The sequence below is a fragment of the Equus asinus genome, chromosome 1 (genome assembly GCF_041296235.1).
Source record: "Equus asinus isolate D_3611 breed Donkey chromosome 1, EquAss-T2T_v2, whole genome shotgun sequence".
In the NCBI taxonomy this organism is placed as follows: Eukaryota; Metazoa; Chordata; class Mammalia; order Perissodactyla; family Equidae; genus Equus; species Equus asinus.
The window spans coordinates 135,155,961-135,175,793 of NC_091790.1; the positions used below are offsets into that span (position 1 = coordinate 135,155,961).

Sequence of the window (19,833 nt, forward strand, 5' to 3'; positions counted from 1 at the left end):
TATGTTCATCAGTGATATTGGCCTGTAGTTCTCTTTTTTCGTGGTGTCCTTGTCAGGTTTTGGTATCAGCGTGATGTTGGCCTCATAGAATGTGTTAGGAAGTGTTCCATCTTCCCTAATTTTTTGGAATAGCTTGAAAAGGATAGGTATTAAATCCTCTCTGAAAGTTTGGTAGAATTCCCCAGGAAAGCCATCTGGTCCTGGGGTGTTATTCTTTGGGATGTTTTTGATTGCTGTTTCAATCTCTTTCCATGTGATTGGTCTGTTCAAATTGTCTGCCTCTTCTTGAGTGAGCTTTGGGAGATTGTAGGAGTCCAAGAATTTATCCATTTCCTCTAGGTTATCCATTCTGTTGGCATATAGTTTTTCATAGTATTCTCTTATAATCCATTGTATTTCTGCAGAGTCTGTTGTTATTTCTTCTCTTTCATTTCTGATTTTGTTTATTTGAGCTTTCTCCCTTTTTTTCTTTGTAAGTCTGGCTAGTGGTTTGTCAATTTTATTTATCTTCTCAAAAGACCAGCTCTTTGTTTCATTGATCCTTTCTACTGCCTTATTTGTTTCCATAGTATTTATTTCTGCTCTGATTTTTATTATTTCTCTCCTTCTGCTGTCTTTGGGCTTTATTTGTTCTTTTTTCTCTAGTTCAGTTAGGTGTAGTTTAAGATTGCTTATTTGGGATTTTTCTTGTTTGTTAAGATGTACCTGTATTGCGATGAATTTTCCTCTTAATACAGCTTTTGCTTTATCCCATATGAGTTGGTATGGCATGCTATCATTTTCATTTGTTTCCAGGTATTTTTTGATTTCTTCTTCAGTTTCTTCAATGATCCATTGCTTGTTCAGTAGTGTGTTGTTTAGTCTCCACATCTTTGTGCCTTTCTCAGCTTTTTTTCTTGTAATTAATTTCTAGCCTTATAGCACTATGATTGGAGAAGATGCTTGTTATTATTTCAATTTTTTTAAATTTGTAGAGGCTTGCCTTGTTTCCCAACATAAGGTCTATCCTTGGGAATGTTCCATGTGCACTTGAGAAGAATGTGTAATCAGCTCTTTTAGGGTGAAGTGATCTATATATGTCTAGTAAGTCCAATTGTTTTAGTTTTTCATTTAGCTCCACTATTTCCTTGTTGATTTTCTGTCTGGATGATCTGTCCGTTGATGTGAGTGGGGTGTTGAGGTCCCCTACTATTATTGTGTTGTTTTTAACATTTTCCTTTAGGTCTGTTAATAGTTGCTTTATGAATTTTGGTGCTCCTGTGTTGGGTGCATAGATAGTTATAAGCATTATTTCTTCTTGATGAAGTGTCCCTTTGATCACGATATATTGTCCCTGTGTGTCTCTCTTTACCTGTCTTATTTTGAAATCCACTTTGTCTGATATAAGAATTGCAACACCTGCCCTTTTTTTCCTGCTATTAGCTTGAAGTATTTTCCTCCACCCCTTCACCATGAGCCTGTGTTTGTCCTTGGGGCTGAGGTGTGTTTCCTGGAGGCAACAAATTGTTGGCTCCTGTTCTTTAATCCATTTTGCCACTCTGTCTTTTTATTGGAGAGTTCAATCCGTTTACATTGAGAGAGATTATTGATGCATGTGGACTTAATGCTGTCAATCTGTCGCTCATTATCTTCTTTTCCTGCGTTTCTTTTCCTGTGTGCTTTAGCCTACCCATTTAATACTGCAATTTCTTATGCTGGGTTTCTTAGATTTTTCCTTATTTATGATTTGTGACTCTGTTTGGTATTTTATTTTAGTGTCTACCCTGAAGTTTGCATTTAGAATCTCATGTATAATATAGTCTATTCTCTGATGGTCTCTTACTTACTTGGCCAATACTGATTTAGACCTTTTGCTCTTCCCCTCCTAAATAATTATTTTCATTTCTTATTCCAACTCGTGTTATGAATTTGTAGTTAGAGTGATAAGATCGTCCTTGCTTTGGTAGTTTCCTTACCTTTACCCTAATGCTATAGTTGAATATTTGCTATCCTATTCTGGTTCTATCCATCAGTCTCCCTAGTCTGTGGATTGTGACCCTTTTCTCCCTTTTTCCTTTGTTCAGGTATGAGAGCCTTCTTGAGGATTTCTTGTAGTGGAGGGCTCTTAGTTACCCTTAGCTTTTGTTTGTCTGGAAAAGATTTAATTTCTACCTCATATCTGAAGGAAATTCTTGCTGGATAGAGTATTCTTGGCTGAAGATTTTTATCTTTTAAAGCTTTGAATACGTCACTCCATTCTCTCCTAGCTTGTAAGGTTTCTGTAGAGAAATCCGCTGACAATCTGATAGGGGCTCCTTTATAGGTTATTCTCTTCTTTTTTCTTACTTCCCTGAGTATTCTTTCTTTATCTTTTCTTCTTGCCAATTTTACTACTATGTGCCTTGCAGTAGGTCTTTTTACATTGACAAATCTAGGAGATCTGAAAGCGTCCTCTACACACATTTCTCCGCCAATCCCTAGATTTGGGAAGTTCTCTTCAATAATTTCATTAAACACACTTTCTGCTCCATTTTCCTTTTCCACGTTCTCGAGAATTCCTATGATCCTTAAGTTCTTACTCCTCATTGAATCCACTATCTCTCGGAGATTTTCCTCTTTTTTTAATTCTTAGTTCTCTTTCTTCCTCTGTCTGGAGCCATTCAGCCTGTCTATCTTCAATTATGTTAATTTGCTCTTCTGTGGTGTCTACATGGGCATTCAGGGAATCCATATTCTGTTTTATCTGGTCCATTGTGTTTTTCATCTCTCGTAATTCTGTTTGATTCTTCTTTATGATTTCAATCTCTTTTGTGAAGTAACTCCAGAACTCGGCTTGTTTCTCTATCTTTCTCTCTACCTCATTGAGTTTTTTGCTTATAGCTGCTCTGAACTCATTATCACTTAGTTTACCTAATTCCAAGTCCTCAGGACTTAATTCTGTGTTTTTATTGTTTTCCTTCTGGTCTGGGGCTTTTATAAATTGCTGGATGGTAGAGGAGCGGGTTTTTTGCATGGTGGTAGAATTCGGTTGCAGTTACAGCCTGTCGCCACTAGATGGGGGTCGAGAGCAGCGTGTTAGCTCTCCGCCTTGGGCAAGATGGCGGCGCCCAGTAGCTTGGCTGGGAGGGAGGGGCTGCTATTCTTGTGAGCCGATCTGGATTCAAATCAGTTCTTTTCTCTGGCCTCCCGAGGCCCTGGGTTTATGGGGTCCCCAAGCACCGAAGCTTTCCCCCATCAGCGGGTTTCCAGTGAACCAGCGGTGGGAGTCCTGGATGATCCCCCGGTCACGCAGCCCCTCTCCCGCTCCTTCCCCACCTGCACAGCAGCCATCGCAGACTCTAGGGGAGGGAGCGATGTTCTCTCCTACCGTTCCAGCACCTCCAAGGCTGTAAGCAAGGTTTATGATCTCTGCCTTCTTGGTATTGTAGGTCTCTAACGTGTTGGTATTAGATTTATTCTCTGAAATTCAGTTTTTCCAATCCTTTGTTGTATTTTGGAGGGGAGAGAATCCTGGGTCAGCTCACCCCGCCATTTTGCTCCGCCCCTCCTATACTACATCTTCTTTATCCATTCATCCATTGATGAGCACTTAGGTTGTTTCCAAGTCTTGGATATTGTGAATAATGCTGCAATGAACATAGGGGTGCAAATATCTCTTCATTAGTGTTTTCGTGTTCTTTGGATAAATACCCAGAAGTGGAATAGCTAGATCATGTGGTAGTTCTATTCTTAATTTTTTGAGGACTCTCCATACTGTTTTCCAGAGTGGCTGCACCAGTTTACATTCCCACCAACAGTGTATGAGATTCCCTTTTCTCCACATCCTCTCCAGGTCTGTGTTCTTAATCAGAGAAGGAAACTTATAATAGGGTAATAATTAGATCCTGAAATTCATATGTTATGGGTGGCATCACAGGAATTTCACATTAAATGAAACCTAAAATATGTGTTCAATAACAGAAGTACCTTAGAACAATTTTTGTACTATCTTAGACTCATTTTTTGCTTAAAGAATTATTCAATGCATCTAAATGAAAAAATAAGTTTTGTCTGTTATAAAACAAGATGTATGGTTTCCCCTCAGACACACAACACCTGCTTTTTGTATATAATCTTTTTATATATTCCTTTTATATTCTCAGATTATGTGGATTTCTACTGATCCAATGCCATTATGTTTTTTTTAAACTGTGTTAAACTACATGTTATAAAATGCACCAATTTTAAACGTACATTTGAATGATTTTTTTTAGTAAGTTTTCCAAGTTTTACAACCATCAGAGTAATCCAGTTTTAGAACATTTTCATCACCCCAGTGAGATCCCCATGCCCATTTACAGTTCCTTCCTATTCTGACCTCCAGGTTCTGGCAAACACTAATGTACTTTCTGCCTCCACAGAGTTGCCTTTTCTGGATATTTCATGTAAAAGGAATCACATGATACGTGGTCTTTTGCACCTGACTTCTTTCACTTAGCCTAACATTTTGGGGGTTCCTCCATGATGTAGCCTGTATTGGTACCTATTCCTTTTTGTTGCTGAATAGTATTCCATTGTTCAGATATGCCACATTTTGTTTAATCCATTTACTGACTGATAAATATTTGGTTTGCTTCTGCTTTTTGGTTATTATGAATAACACTACTATGGACATTTTCATGCAAGTCTTTATCAACATTTGTATTCAAGTCTTTATAAATATTATTACAAGTACTTGCATGCAAGTCTTCATGTGGGCTATGTTTCTATTTTTCTTCAATGCATTTTAAAGCAGAGAAAACAAAGAACTCAATAAATAGTTAAAAGAAAAAGTCTTCTTGTTTAGACTGAGAATGTTTATACAGTCTTTCCAATTGCTTAAGGAAAATACTGCATTTAAGAAAAGAACATTTTTTTTTTGAGGTATAGTTGACATACAACACTATATTAGTTTCAGTTTTACAACGTAATGATTCCATATTTGTATACATTGTGAAATGATAACAATAATAAGTCTAGTTAATATCTGTCACCATGCATAATTATAAAATGGTTTTTCTTGTGATGAGAGCTTTTAAGATTTACTCTCTTAGCAACTTTCAAATATGCAATATAGTATTATTAACTATAGTCATCATGTCTTACCTTACATCCCCATGACATTTATTTTATACCTGGAATTTTGTCTCTTTTGATCCCCTTCACTCATTTGGCCCACTCTCCATTCCCCACCTCTGGCAATCCCCAATCGGCTCTCTGTATCTATAAGCTTGGTTTTAGGGAAAAAAAAAACAAAACCTTTTTTAATGTAAAATAATGTGCACATTGGAGAAAATTTGGAAAATAAAGAAATATAGCGCCTCTCTACCCACCATTCAGACGTGATCACTATTGACATTTTAATGACTTTTCTTCTAGTCTTAATGTTATACATACACATTTTTACATAGTTTATCTCATACTATATATGCAGTGTTTTATCTTGCTTTTTAAATGAGTATTTCACGTATAATTAAAAAATCCACATAAGCATGTTTTTAACAGCTGCATAATATTCCATCTTATGTGATATACCATCTTTTATTTAGCCATTTCCCCATTGCTGGGACTTTAGGTTCACTTATTCAGTAAATATTTGTTGAATGCCTAGTGAGTACCAGAAACTATAAGAGGCACCAATGATATAATAATGGGCATAAACAAGCATAATCACTGCCCTCAAACTTACAGTCTAACATATCACTATTATAAATAATATAATTAAAATCTTCAAACATAAACCTGTACTCTCATTTCATATTTATTCCTTACGACAGAACCTTAAAAGTAGAATCAATAGGTCAAAAAACATTAATATGTTTAACACTCTTAAAAAATATTGACAAATTGCTTCCCAGAAAGGTGATACAAATTTGCATTCCTATTTGCAGTGTGTAATAGTAGCCATCTCACCATTTCTTTGTCAATGTTGCATTTTTAACAAAGCTTCCAGCTACTTCAAAATGTTTTTGGAAATGGACAAGAATATCTCCATATTAATAAAAATCAACTCTCCTATCTCCCATTTTCAAATTTCTATTTATTCATTACTACAAACTCATGTTCATACCCTAAAGCTGACAATGCAGCTAAAAGAAAATTCCGATGACTAAAAAATCTTGTATAATAGATGTTTTCCCAAATGCCTGTCCATGGTGCAATTTATTTTCTGAATAAAGATCTTTTCCCTTTGGAGATAACACTTACATTTGATACCTCTATCATGTTAAATAATTTAATATAGTTTTCAAAATGTGCTGGTAGTTAAGATTGAAATATTTCGGGGATGACTTTTCTGTAAGATTGAAATTTGGAGGCAAGCTATAGACAATTATCCAAGCAACTGGGGGGGGGGCATTCTGAATTATTTTATAAGCTATCATAATGGTTCAGATATGATAATTTACAGAGCAGCCAAAAGCAATTTTTGTCTTCCACTACATAGTGGTTTCTCTAATATGCCAATTGAGCTTTTTTTTGGATACTTCAGAATTAGCTATAGCTTGAATTTGCAGCCCCAACAGACCTCTGGAACTCTTTATCAAAACAATAACCAACATATGAGGGGCAAGGAGAGAAATTATTGGGGACATTTTAAATCAAATTTAAATCAAATGAATTGATAGGCAGAAGAAACAAATACACAATTTAGTCTGTGTTAACATTTTAAAAAACAGAATAGCATACTCCACTGAATGGTTATACAATCACTGGTTTTTAAGTTTTAAGTTAAAAGAAACTTCACTAATTTCTAGCCCAACCCTCTCTTATTTTACAAATAAGACGAAATGAGATGAAATGACCTATCTGTGGTCCCACAGCAATGCATGGAAGAGACAGAACCTCAACTAAGGACTTTTGCACCAAAGCCCGATTTAGTCAGCATGCAACGATTTTGACTTCTCAGCAAGCTCTTAAAATGGTGGCCCACTTACAAAGGCAATGGTGAATAACAATAGCTACTATTTACTTCATTAAAGTTTCAACGTGTCAGGCTCTTTGCATACATTTTCTCACTTAATTCTCACAGCTTCCCTACAGTACATGGCAAATGAGGAAAATGAACTAAAGAACAATTAAGTGATTTGCTCCAAGTCACACAGGAAGTCATATACACAAGGACGGGGGCCTAGACTGTGCCACTCAAAATCTGGTCCAATAGGCTAATTTATCAGAAATGCAGAATTTCAGGCCCCACCCCAGATTTGTTGATCATAGTCTGACACGACATCAGAGTTTGCCCTTTAAAAATTCTTCCAGTGATTCATACGCACATTGAAGTTTGAGAAGCAATTGTAGAACCCAAAGCCTATTTTCTTAACCATTTCACAATACTGCCTCAAACCTCTGGTAAAGCCAAGGAGACCATTAAAAACAATTGTAAAGATACCACATAACCAAGAAAATATCAGTATTCAAATCCAAGAGGAAAACTACAAATGACCAATATCTAAAAACTGCAGAACAATATTCAGTACCATTAAATGGTGTATTTCCATCAATTCCAACAAAATTTCAATCTACAAAACAAAACTTTAATCTGCAAAAGCATAGAGATCCTGATATCGTTATTAATGAGAATCTCACAAATATAGGAAAACCTGGTGAGTTTCTGGGGAAAGCCTCAATTCTCAATTTTCTATCTTGGTTTCCTCCCTTCACATTGGAGGAAGAAGAGGAGAGACTCCCGCTTGAAAAAGAATTAAAAAACCGTAATGTGTTACTTCTGAGAAAAATTATCACAAACATAACATACTGAGATGGTGTTCTCATAGGTAATAAGGACTAAAACAAAAATTTTTTAATGATAGCAAGTTGAATGCAAACGTCCCAACCATTGCCCATAGGAACACAGTCTAGTTATTCTTCTTGCCATAATTCCTCCAAAAAAAAACTTGATATTTTTGAATCCACAAACAACATGTGGAATCTGCAAAGTACAGCATAAATAATAAGCAAAAATTTTTCCAGCACTTACAGAGAAAAAGCTGTGTGGGGGGAAAAAATGGCCTTAAACAGTGCAATTAGTGTTACAAAGTTACATTAACACATAAATAATTTCAGTGGCAGGTCATAGGATTTACATGCATATTTTATCAAACTGTAAGAAATAATTTTTCAATCTGACCCTGATCCTTCTGTGTACTTTGAAGTCTGCAAATCAGCAGTATAGCCTATAAGTTTAAAGAAATTTAGAAAGAATTGTGAAGTTAAAAGGTACTTTTGATGTTTGTTCTTTTTCTCCCATCACAAGGGCATTTGATACAACCAAAGAAAAGTGGAAAATGTTAATGCCCAAGAAATTTCCATAGCTGGCATATTCATTTAACCCTTTCTGACCACTGCCTGGCACAGGCCAAAGGTTAACACGACACCTCTGCATTCTAATAAGTTCCCAGGCCCTGCAAAACTCCCTTTTTAATAACTCTCTCATTACTGTCACCAAGCCTCATTCCCACCTGTCGCCACAATCAGTCCCTAACTTCTTTCCCTGCCTTGTCGCCCCTCATTTTACACAGTATTTCAGGCTGAATCTTCTGAAGCACAGCTCAGATCACAGTCCTCCCTGCTCAAAAACCTTCAGTGGCTCCCCTTTATCTGCAAAAGGAAATTCATACAATCTGACTCTCAGGGTCTTTTATAATATGGCCCAAATTGCCTTGCCAATTTATTTCCCGCACTTCCTCCCCACCAACCTTAATCACAGGTCAAATTGAGCTGCTTGCTATTTTCCACATCACAACTTTCCTCTTCCTCAACTTTGCTTATAGCAAGTTTATAGCAAGCCTGCTATAGAGATTGTATAGACAAGTTACAGACTGCCTGAGTTTGAATCCCAGATCAACCCCTTACTAGCTGTGTGGCTTTAGGCAAATCATTTAACCTCTCTGTGCCTCAATTTCCTCATATGTAAAATGGCAACAGTATCCAAATTACAGAGATGTTGTGAGGAACACTTGAGTTAATAAAGTATATACCAAATGTTTAGAACAGTACCTAGCAGAGAAAATACTACATAAGGTTAGCTATTGTGATTGTTACCATTATTTTCCTCCTGAAATCTCAAATGCTTACCATCGCTCTCCCCTCATTCTCAAATGTGAATGCTTTTCTCCCCCCATCTCTGTGTTCAAACCCACCCTTTAAAATCCAGCTCAAATGAGACCTTCTCCATGAATTCACCTCAACCTCTCTTAAGAAATGCTTGGCATTTAGTAGGCAACAAAAATTATTTGTTTAAAGAATGAGATTTAGCACTGACCATTCTTCACTGTGAGTGTCTGATAACAGGCCTGTGTCCTCCAGTGAACTTGAAGCTGCAGGAGGGCAGCCCCAGCCCTAACCCCAGCACTAGTTCAATGCCTAGTCTCTAACATTCCCAACAAATATCCGTTAAATGAATAAACAAATGAAGTTGAACTCCTCTAGCACATTATTTGCACTTACCATATGTTAAATTCCCCGTTATATTAATATGGTATATTATTTTTATATATAATATGAATATATTGTATTACTCAGGGTAAGATCCATATCTGATTTATCTTTATATCCCCAGCTGCTGGCACAGACTCATATATACTAGGTGCTTAATTTTTTTAAAGGAAGGAAAGAAGGATGGGAAGAAGGGAGGAAGGGAGAGGAGGGGGGAATATGTCAAACACTAGTGCTAATGTATAGCATGAAGAATTTCCCTTTTGTTGATTCCCATTGTCAGAATGCTTCTATCCAGACCAATAGAAAATTCACTATGCCATAAAAATTAACTTCATTACGCAAGATTTCTCCAGATTCCAAAAGCATACGCCAGCCACATTGCCAAGGATTTTTCTTTTATAAATTTCTCTATCCCTATTTAATGTCTTATTATAAACAGAAATAAGGGAGTGAGGGGTAGGTCGCCCTCAAGCAGCAGAACTGTCAAAGAGTTTTTTCTGTTCCTTTTCCCTGTGGACTCTCCTTATGGTTTGTGTCAGTTCCATGGCTCAAGGTTAGAACACAGACTTCCCCTTTCCCCCACCCCCACTGTAAAATTGAAGCATCCTGCTCATTCTTTCCTCTGGAATGCTTCTGAGTGTCAGCTAAGCAAGATTGTTCTGCCGTCTCGTCTCCAAATCTCAGAAGACACTGCTGACCGGCAAAGAGAAGGGCGTGGGAGGGAAGCTTGCACAGCTCTACTCTGCCCGGAATCTTTCTCCCAGACGTGGCTGACCCTCTGACATTGTTCTCCTTTCCTGCCACTATCACCAAGTCAGAAGACAGAGTCTGAGAATATACCTAAGAGCTTCCAAGCACAGTTCTATCACAGCCTCCTCAGGACCCAAGAACAAACAGTTGGTCCTGTCTGACACAGCCAAGAGAATATTCAAGGAAGGCAAAAATGAAATGTGTTGCTTATTTCAGCAGTAGTACTTGACCTGTAGCCAAGGCATTGTAAGGAAAAGTGGTAGGAAATGTCAAGAAAATGTCTGCAATGAAAACTGCTAGAAGAAGAGTACTATAGTGGTAACACATGTAGAATATGGAGCCAGGTTGACCTGGACATAAACCCAGTTTGGCTTCTAACTCACTATATGACCTCTGGCATATTACCTGAACTCTGTGAGCCTCTGCCAGTTGTAATGACTTAATAAAATAATATTTCTAGTATATCTAACACATAATAAACACTCAACAAATGACAGCTACCGATGAGAAGATCAGTGTAAAACAATGACTCTTGGAAGACGGCTATCTGCAAGCCATGAAATTATGTCCTTGCCAATGAGGATTTGCAGTTATTGTTATTGTTGTTTATTTTGCCCGATCTATAAATAGGATATTTTGACACTGATCAAGCATTTAATCAAGTGAATTAATACAAATATAAAAAATTTCTAAACAGAACATAGTACATAAATTCAAATAAAATCTGATACTAAAATTAAAAATCTGATAAAATAGATATTTCCAAAGACTGTGTATGTATATCTTACTTTATGGAAAAATTAATTTTTTAATAAAGTGACTGCTAAAATTACTTTCTTCTTAATTTCCCATCATTCTCTATTATAAATGATGGGGAGTATGAGAAATAATATGCCAGCCTAAAAATTTTTTTGTCTAAGGCCATTAAAATGCTGATTGTTGAAATCAAACAATTGAACACTAACAGTTTATATTTCCCACGCAGCAGCAACCTGAGCATCTTTTGTCTACTATTGGCTACCCATTTTCCTTCCTGAACCACAGAATTTCCCATAGTTCCCAACTTTACACCACTACCTCTATCTTTGTGGCTTTGCCTTCCTTCATTGCCTAATAAAGCTGGACAATATTTTCACTCCTCACAGTTTAACACGTGGCACTTTAACTTTGAGGATGGAGAATACATAAAATGAATTATTTCCCTGCTTTATTAGGCTTAGAGTATTGCATGCTGTGTTTACTTAAAAAGAGGAGTATTCATACTACATATAACATACAAAAATATTGTAAAAAGGGCCTCATTGAATTCATAAAGCTTTCCTTATACAGCCAGGATCATCATAAAATGTATTTGAGAAGTGTGAATTGAAGAACATTTTCTCTCTGTCTAGTCAGTGGTGTTCCCAATGGCTGCCAGGCTTTTTTTAAAAAAAAAAATTTCTGTATTAAAACACACACACACACACACATACACACACACACAAACACAATGTTCCTCATTAGCAAATATTCTATTTTCACCAATGAATGATGCTACCAAAATGACAAGTTAAGAGCTGTGGATTTTTCAGTCTTTACATTTCAGCAAATGCATCAAATAGGTAGTTTAACTTAAAGAGTTATCCCATCAACTAGCCTGAGTTTCCAAAAGTTGAGAAAAGAATGGTGCTGATTCAATTACTTTCATATATCAACAAAACAGAGGGAAACAGTCATGCTCATCATAAAACTAAATGCTCCTTTTCAAAGAGAAATGATAATGTTAATCACCAAGCTATAAAACTAATGAGAGAATTTTGAAATTATCCAAAAAGTCCCTCTAAGACCATTCAAAAAAGGAACGCTATGTAATTTAAATAGTTTCTCAGTTGTGTTATACTTGAAAAGTTACATCATAGTCTCTATATATTGGCCTGCACAGGATTCCCTCATATTCCCAGTAAAATAAAAGCAACTCAACTTCTGCTGCTGCTATAATTGGCACTTCAGGTTTTCTGACCAGTTAGCACAACCTCCCATGAAAGATATTGAACCCACTTGAAGTTGTCAAAAATCCTTTAGAAAACAGGGGTTTTGGTGGAAGCAAACTGCCAATAATATTGAGCGAGCTAAATAAGGAAAAATGGCTAAGCGAAGTTGGCCCACATCCAAGCTCTGAACACACTGTCGATGTGACAGGGCATCCGTTCAAAAGATCATCTCCTTGGTAGCAGAAAAGCAAAGTTCAAAGTGAATGTTTCAAGGAAGCTAATTTCATGTTTGCGTTTAATCTCCATATTAAAGAAACATCAGACAAGTAGTATTTAGAGAAACTCTAAGGCTAAATCCAAACTCTGAGACTACACTATTTGCCTTTTGGGAGAATAGCCATTTGGGAGAATAAACAATAAATACAGAAATATTTTTACAAAGGATATTAGATTCCTCTATACTTTGTACTCCCAGAAGAAGGAAATGAGAGTATTCTGTTTCCTAATATACTGTGCTAACCATATTTGCCAGTCATTGCAGATGACTCTATTCAGTATATCTTTCTTTAAGGGCTGTCTGGCTCTCTTTCCCGTCTAGAATTTCAAATATGCCAGGCTGCTACATCTTCTTCTCATCAAAGTATAAATATTCCTGGACAGGTAAAATAGTCTGTCCCATGCCTTTTACTTTGGATATTTATATTTCCTATGCAATTTTAATATATCTGTAAATCAAAAGCATCCACTGAAGTAAAAAGCAGACCTGGGGTTTGCTGATATTTTGTGGCGCCAGGATTGGCAGCTGTTATTGCATGTCTAAGAGTTTTACATCTTTCAGATGGCTTGTATGCCATCTGAATCTTACTAAACCACCAATGGTCACCATTGGGCCAGATTTCTATGCAGAAAATTTTGATATGGACAATAAAATGACTTTTATTGAAGTAGTTCTTCAAATTGAAGTAATAGGAATTGCACTAGGAAAAATTGTTGAGCAAAGCATTCTAATACATACAATTAATTGAGTCAATTAAGTCCCATCTTCTAGTCTCTAGGTTCATCCACTGATCAGATCTAGCCAACTTCCACCACCTGAGAGGTGGTGCAGTGAACCTGCCCAGGCTATAAGCCAAGGGTTGGCTCTGCTGGATATAACTCAGTAGGAAGCCATTACTATAGTGGCACATAATATGCTCACACATAGGCCAGAGAAAAGAAAACAGATTTTGTTTAATGGTTTTTCTCAAGTCTTTAGGAAGAGGGCAAAAGTGAATATAATTTTTATTCAGCCAGAGAGGAAAAGGAAACATTCACCCTAAAATCAAAGGAAGAAAAAGAGAGGGTGGACCTTAGTTCTTTATATCTTATCCTTTTCCATAAACAATTGAGACATCATACAGATACAAGTAAAGAAAAGTATGGAGGAAAAGTCAAGTGAAGTGCTAAGTTATGACCAAGAAGAAAGAATATAAATTGACCCACCATGGCTGAGCTCCATGCCTCTTTCAACTAAACCAAAAGAGGAGTAGGATAGTAGAGAAATTCTCCTGTCAGAGATAGGAAATATACTAGTATTCAATAGAAGCGATACTTTCCTTCTACAAATTTTTAAGAAAATTTTATGTGAGACCTCTGTGGGCACTCTAATTTATGTGGTAGGTAAGGTCTCTGATGGCACTCTCAAGACAAATGTGGCAATAGATTTCACAGGTCTATCAGTTGGGGCTCTCCAGAAAAAAAGCAGATCTAATAGAAGATACATTTCAAGGATTGGCTCATGGGATTGTGGAGGTTTCTAAGTCTGAAATCTGTAGGGCAGGTCAACAGGCTAGAAATTCAAGACAGAATTTCTTTTACAGTTTTGGGGCAGATTTCTTTCTTTTCCAGGAAACTTCATTTTTTGCTTATAAGGCCTTCAACTGATTGGATTAGCCCACACACATTACATGCGGGGTAATCTCCTTTACTTACACTCAACTCTTATAAATGTCAATCACATCTACAAAATATCTTCACAGCAACATCTAGACTAGTTGACGAAACAACTGGCACCACAGCCTAGCCAAGTTGACACATTAAATTAACTATCACAATAAGCCTATGTTTTTAACAGCAACTCTCATAAAAGTTAACGGCACATCAGCAGAAGGCAGGTGCACGAAAGGCCAAGGTAATTTAAGCCATCACCATAAAGGATCACTTAAATATGTTATAATATATCCTCGCAATGAAATATATGCAATTAGTAAATAGCACAATTTAAATAATATTTAATAGCACAAGAAAACATTTCTGATTTAGTGATAAGTAAAAGAAACAGAATTTTTAAAACATATATAGTGTGATCCCTACGTTGTAAAGTAAATTACTAATGCATAGAGTTAATAATGGAAGGAAATACTCCAAAATTTTAACAGTATCTCTTAATCACAGAAATATGAGTGATTTTTATTTTCTTATATTTTTGATAATTGTGTAAATTATTTTTATAATTAGAAAAACAATGTTAAATAGTCAGTTTGAGATTATGGAATTCCAGATCCTAATCCTGAATCTTGCCTGAATGGCACATTAACTCAGCCATTCAGAGAAGGCCTCTAGAGGGTATTATGCTAAGTGAAATAAGTCAGACAGAGAAAGACAAATACCATATGATTTCACTTATATGTGGAATCTAAAAAACAAAACAAATGAACAAACAAAACAAAACTGAAACAGACATAGATACAGGAAACAAACTAGTTGTTACCAAAGTGGGATCAGGTTTGGGGGTGGGCTGTGAAATAGGTGAAGGGGATTAAGAGGTACAAACTTCCAGTTATAAAACAAATAAGTTACGGGAATGTAAATGTGCAGCACAGAGAATATAATCATTAATATTGCAGCAACTTTGTACAGTAACTAGACTTACTATGGTGATGATTTCATAATGCATATAAATATCAAACACTGTAATGTACACCTGAAACTAACAGGATATTGTGTGTCAATTATATTTCAATTTTAAAAAAATGGGAGCAGGGTGGGCCCAGTGACGTAGTGGTTAAGCTCATGTGCTCTGCTCCTTCCGTCCGGGGTTCATGGATTTGGATCCTGGGCACAGACTTACACACCGCTCATCCAGCCATGCTGTGGTGGCATCCCACATACAAAATAGAGGAAGATTGGCACAGATGTTGGCTCAGCGGCAATCTTCCTCAAAAAAAAACAAAAAAAGGGAGCCATAATTGTCTAAGAGCTTTAACCTTAGCCAAAAATCACACTGTCTGAACATTAGATGTGGCTAAAGTGGTACCATTTTTATTCACCACCAATGTAAAGCAGTTGAGGGAAGGGTTTTGCTGCGATTATCTTTAACTAAGAGAGTCACTTTGGGCAATCCTTGGCTTTCTCTCCAGCTGCTTTTTTTGGGGGGGAGAGGGGATAAAGAAGTGCTACTACTCAATTATGTCATCATTGGAGATATTTAATTTGAGAAATATGGTGAGAAAGTTTATATGGAACAGATTCAAGCAAAAGGCTCTAGGGTTCAATGAGATGACATCTTTTCAGAACCTACAGCTTTATGATTCCAAGCCAAAGGGCAGCACTCAGCTGGAACGTGGTAACTTCTGATGGTGGAGAGGAAGAACGTCACCTGCTCAGTTGCTAAGTCAGAGAAGACCTGGGTCATAATCCACACAAAGCGATTTTGAGCAAATTATGAAAACCCTCCATATCCTAACTTCCTCACTTCTAAATAGAAATTTTGATTTCCTAACCAATTTGGCTTTTGTATAGGCTAATCTAAGTAAAATTCTTAGAGTTCTTTAGAGCTCTTTAGAGTTAAGTATTGTAAATAAAAGGCATAGAACAACTGATGTTTTAAAGTATATTCTGGACCTTGTGTATTTTGCCACCTTGATTCTAAACATTCTTTGAATGTGTGTATATTGTGAGCTTCTTATGTGTCATGAACTTGTTACCTGCACTCTGTCACCTCCACTAACCCTGTCTTCCTGCCCTATTAACTATCCATTACCTTATCTCTCCTAAAATTGCCATGTATAGCCTCCTTCCAGAGGCATACTCCATAAGGTTTTCCTTGTAGCCATTTAGAACATTTATCCTTATCATTTATCCTTAAGTAATTTAGATATTTAATTCTAAGTAGATTATAGTTTTGTCCCAGAATAAAATGAGCTTTAAATTTCTTTTTTTTTCTGGAATAAAAGTCTAAAAACTAGATGGTCTCTTTGAGGCTCTCGAATACATAATGCTACTTACTTCTATCCCACATAACAACCCTTTGGCATCAGTCCCCTGGACATGCCAGGCAAAGCCACATACGGTGGATAACTCCTACATGACAGATAGTGAGAGGGCACGCTCTTCCCTGCCCAAGGCACTGGATTATCCTGCCTACTTGGCGACCACGTGTGGACCTCATTAGAAGAACTTGCAAGTGCTATACATGGTAAAGAATGTATTTCTGATAATATTTCAGTTAAGTTTGGACCAAGGCCAAGAGTCTCTCTGGCAGACTAAAGCCACTTTACCGACACTTTACTTTTAGCAAGAAGATTCATGATAAGGAAACATAAACAAGACATCCAGGATCACAAGGTCACACCACCCCACTTCCTCATCCCACTCTTCCACCTCTTTTCAAGAGTGAGGAAACATTCCCAGGCAATTAGTCATGACTTCTTTTCTACTTCAGTCTCTCTCTTGCTAGTTTTTACTAAGAAAGTTTGCTTCAAGGGCTTTACAAATTTATGGTCAACATTTGGAAGATTTTTTTAAACATGTGAATGCCAGCAAAACTGCATTTGCTTTAATGCAACAATTCCTCCATTAAGATAAAATATTGTCTTTTTGTGGGCCAGCGCCATAGCCAAGTGGTTGAGTTTGCATGCTCCACTTTGGTGGCCCAGGGTTCACTGGTTCAGATCCTGGGCACAGACCTACACATCGTTTATCAGGCCATGCTGTGGTGGCATCCCACATAGAAGAACTAGAATGACCTACAACTAGGATATGCAACTACGTACTGGGGCTTTGGGGAGGAAAAAAAAGAGGAAGATTGGCAACAGACTTTAGCTCAGGGCCAATCTTCCTCGCTAAGAAAAACATACCTTTAAAAAAAAATATTGTCTTTTTTTGTGTGTGTGTGTAAGGAAGATTGACCCTGAGCTAACATCTGTTGCCAATCTTCCTCTTTTTGCTTGAGGAAGATTGTCACTGAGCTAATATCTGTGCAATCTTCCTCTATTTTATGTGAGATGCTGACACAGTGTGGCTTGACAAGCAGTGCTGCGTCCACACCGGGGATCTGAACTTCCGAATCCTGGGCCACTGAAGTAGAGCACACGAACTTAACCACTGTGCCACTGGGCCAGCCCCCAAATATTGTCTTTTTTAAAGAAAATTTTATTATTTAAAAAAACGCTTCATTAATTAAAGGAAAGCCTGCATAATATAAATACTAACAATGCTCGATTTAAAATAGTTTCTGGGCAAATAAATAAAAATATAGTTTTCCGTGTAATATTTTGTTTTGTTGGTTAATATGCTCAAGATTTGTGATTTTCCAAAGCCCACAAGAGACGAGGGTGCCAATTTTTGAGCCTGGTTTGAAATTCTACTTTAGCCAGTACTAAGTGGGGAGCCATGACCCATATGAATAATAGACTCCTAAAGAATTAAAGCTGGACATTACATTAGGAGACATCTGAACGACTCTCTGTTTAGGGATGGAGAAACCCAGGCCTACAAATGATAAGCATCCTTAGAAGCAATCCTACAAAGGGCTTAGCACTAGTGCCAGAGGCTGCTCCTTTGGATCCTAGCTAGACTTATGACCACAAGAAAAACGCATAACCTCTATAAGCCTCAGCTTGCTCATCAGTAAAATGGAGCTAATAATCATGCAAATCTCATATGGGTCATGAGGAATGAACACATTAATAAACATAAAGCACTTAATCTGGTATGGAGGAGGAACTGAACAAATATTAGATACACACTTATTGTACGAGATAGGGCTGAAGGAAGAATCAGAGTAAAGAAGCCAATCCAATGGATTTTTTTCTGATTATCTTCCTCAAGAATTGACCACTGCTGGAGTCATGGGAACGTTATTCAAAACATACAGTCCAGAAAAATCCCTAGTATAATATCAAAAGTTTGATGTGAACTGGAACTTCACTGCATGTTAGAGAGACAGTAAGCCTAGTGGTTAAAAGTATGAACTCTTAAGCTAAACAGCCTGGGTTCAAATCCCATCTCTCCCTCTTTCTGGCTGTGAAACTGTAAGCAACCTACTTAACGTCTCAGTGCCTCATTTTCCTCCTCCATAAAAGGGGATAATAATTGTAGTTATCTCACATGGTTGTTGTGAAAATGAATTGAGTTAGTTGTGCTAAGTGGAAAGCACTTAAGCACAGTGTCTGTGCAAGGGTTACAAAATATTAGGTATTATTGCTATTATATTACAGGACCATCTTGCACACCATCCAAGATATTTTTATACTAGAAGAATCCAAAGAAACTTATAGTAATAATTTTACTTCTAACACCATCCAGAATCATGGACTCTGATAATGGGATATAAATGAGGCACTTGCATATAAATCTATTGCTCCAATTCTACTTTTAAGAATAATTCAAAGAATAATTCACTGGAGGCCAGCCCCAGTTGCCTAGTGGTTAAGTTTGGTGCACTCCACTTTAGTGGCCCAGGCCAGGGTGCAGACCTACACCAATTTGTCAGTCAGTGGCCATGCTGTGGCAGTGGTTCACATACAAAAAGAGGAAGATTGGCAGCAGATGTTAGCTCAGGGTGAATCTTCCTCAGCACAAAAAAAAAAAAAAAGAAGAATCCACTGGCATTTTAAAAATGCCTGATTCTGAAAAGCACTGAGTAATTCAAAGGCAACAGTGTGGAAATGGACTTTGACTCACCCCTACCTTTGGAGTTAGTGCTTCTCAACTTCTGGCCCTGAGGCAACCCCTGACAGACTGTCGGTAATACGGCAGGGAGGTCTTTCTGTTCAGTAGAATTTCAATCGCCTTTTTTAGTTTTGTCATTGTGAAATCATCGCATATGCAGGGAGTAATGAACTGGTCCACTCACTTCACAGATGAGGAAGCCGAGATCTAGAAAGGTAAAGTGATAGCCAACACGCAGCTAGTGAATAATGAAGACCACAGAGGATAATATTTTAAGAACATCAGACTTCCTTCTCCAGCCATCAGAGAGAGTTCCAACTTCACACTATAAATCTGATTAACTGGATCCATATTTAATAAATAAGGAGCTTAAATGGTAGCAGTATTTCACCCAGTTGAACTTCAAATTACTTCAGATGAAAGTAATGTATCTTTTTGGATATCAGACTATTGCTTAAAAATTTATGTACTTTAAAATTCCTGTTACAGAGAACATAAACAGTACATTGAGTTTGATCAGTCAGTGAAAAATTAGTCTCAGGGGGTAAATGTTTCATCTTCCAGGGCATCGGAGAACTAAATAACAAGCAATTTACTAAATTCCTTCTCCTGGTCCTGAAATCATCTGTTTATGTGATATGGATCAGTAGCTTACTCATAGAGGCTGGTCACTCCCTGAAGGACCACCTCTCCTGAATATAAATGTCACAATATAACACCATATTTTTTCATCATGATTCAGATA

The 19,833-nt window shown here is 37.1% G+C and overlaps 1 protein-coding gene across 2 annotated transcripts in view; it reads right to left on the reverse strand.

Moving 5' to 3' along the window:
• Positions 1-19,833, reverse strand: part of MTERF1 (mitochondrial transcription termination factor 1) — a 347,595-nt gene that overhangs the window by 177,056 nt on the left and 150,706 nt on the right. For both annotated transcript variants that reach the window (XR_011502918.1, XR_011502913.1), the window contains one exon: positions 19,107-19,295. The gene's annotated coding sequence lies outside the window, so the exon portion shown is untranslated. The remainder of the gene's footprint in view (positions 1-19,106; positions 19,296-19,833) is intronic.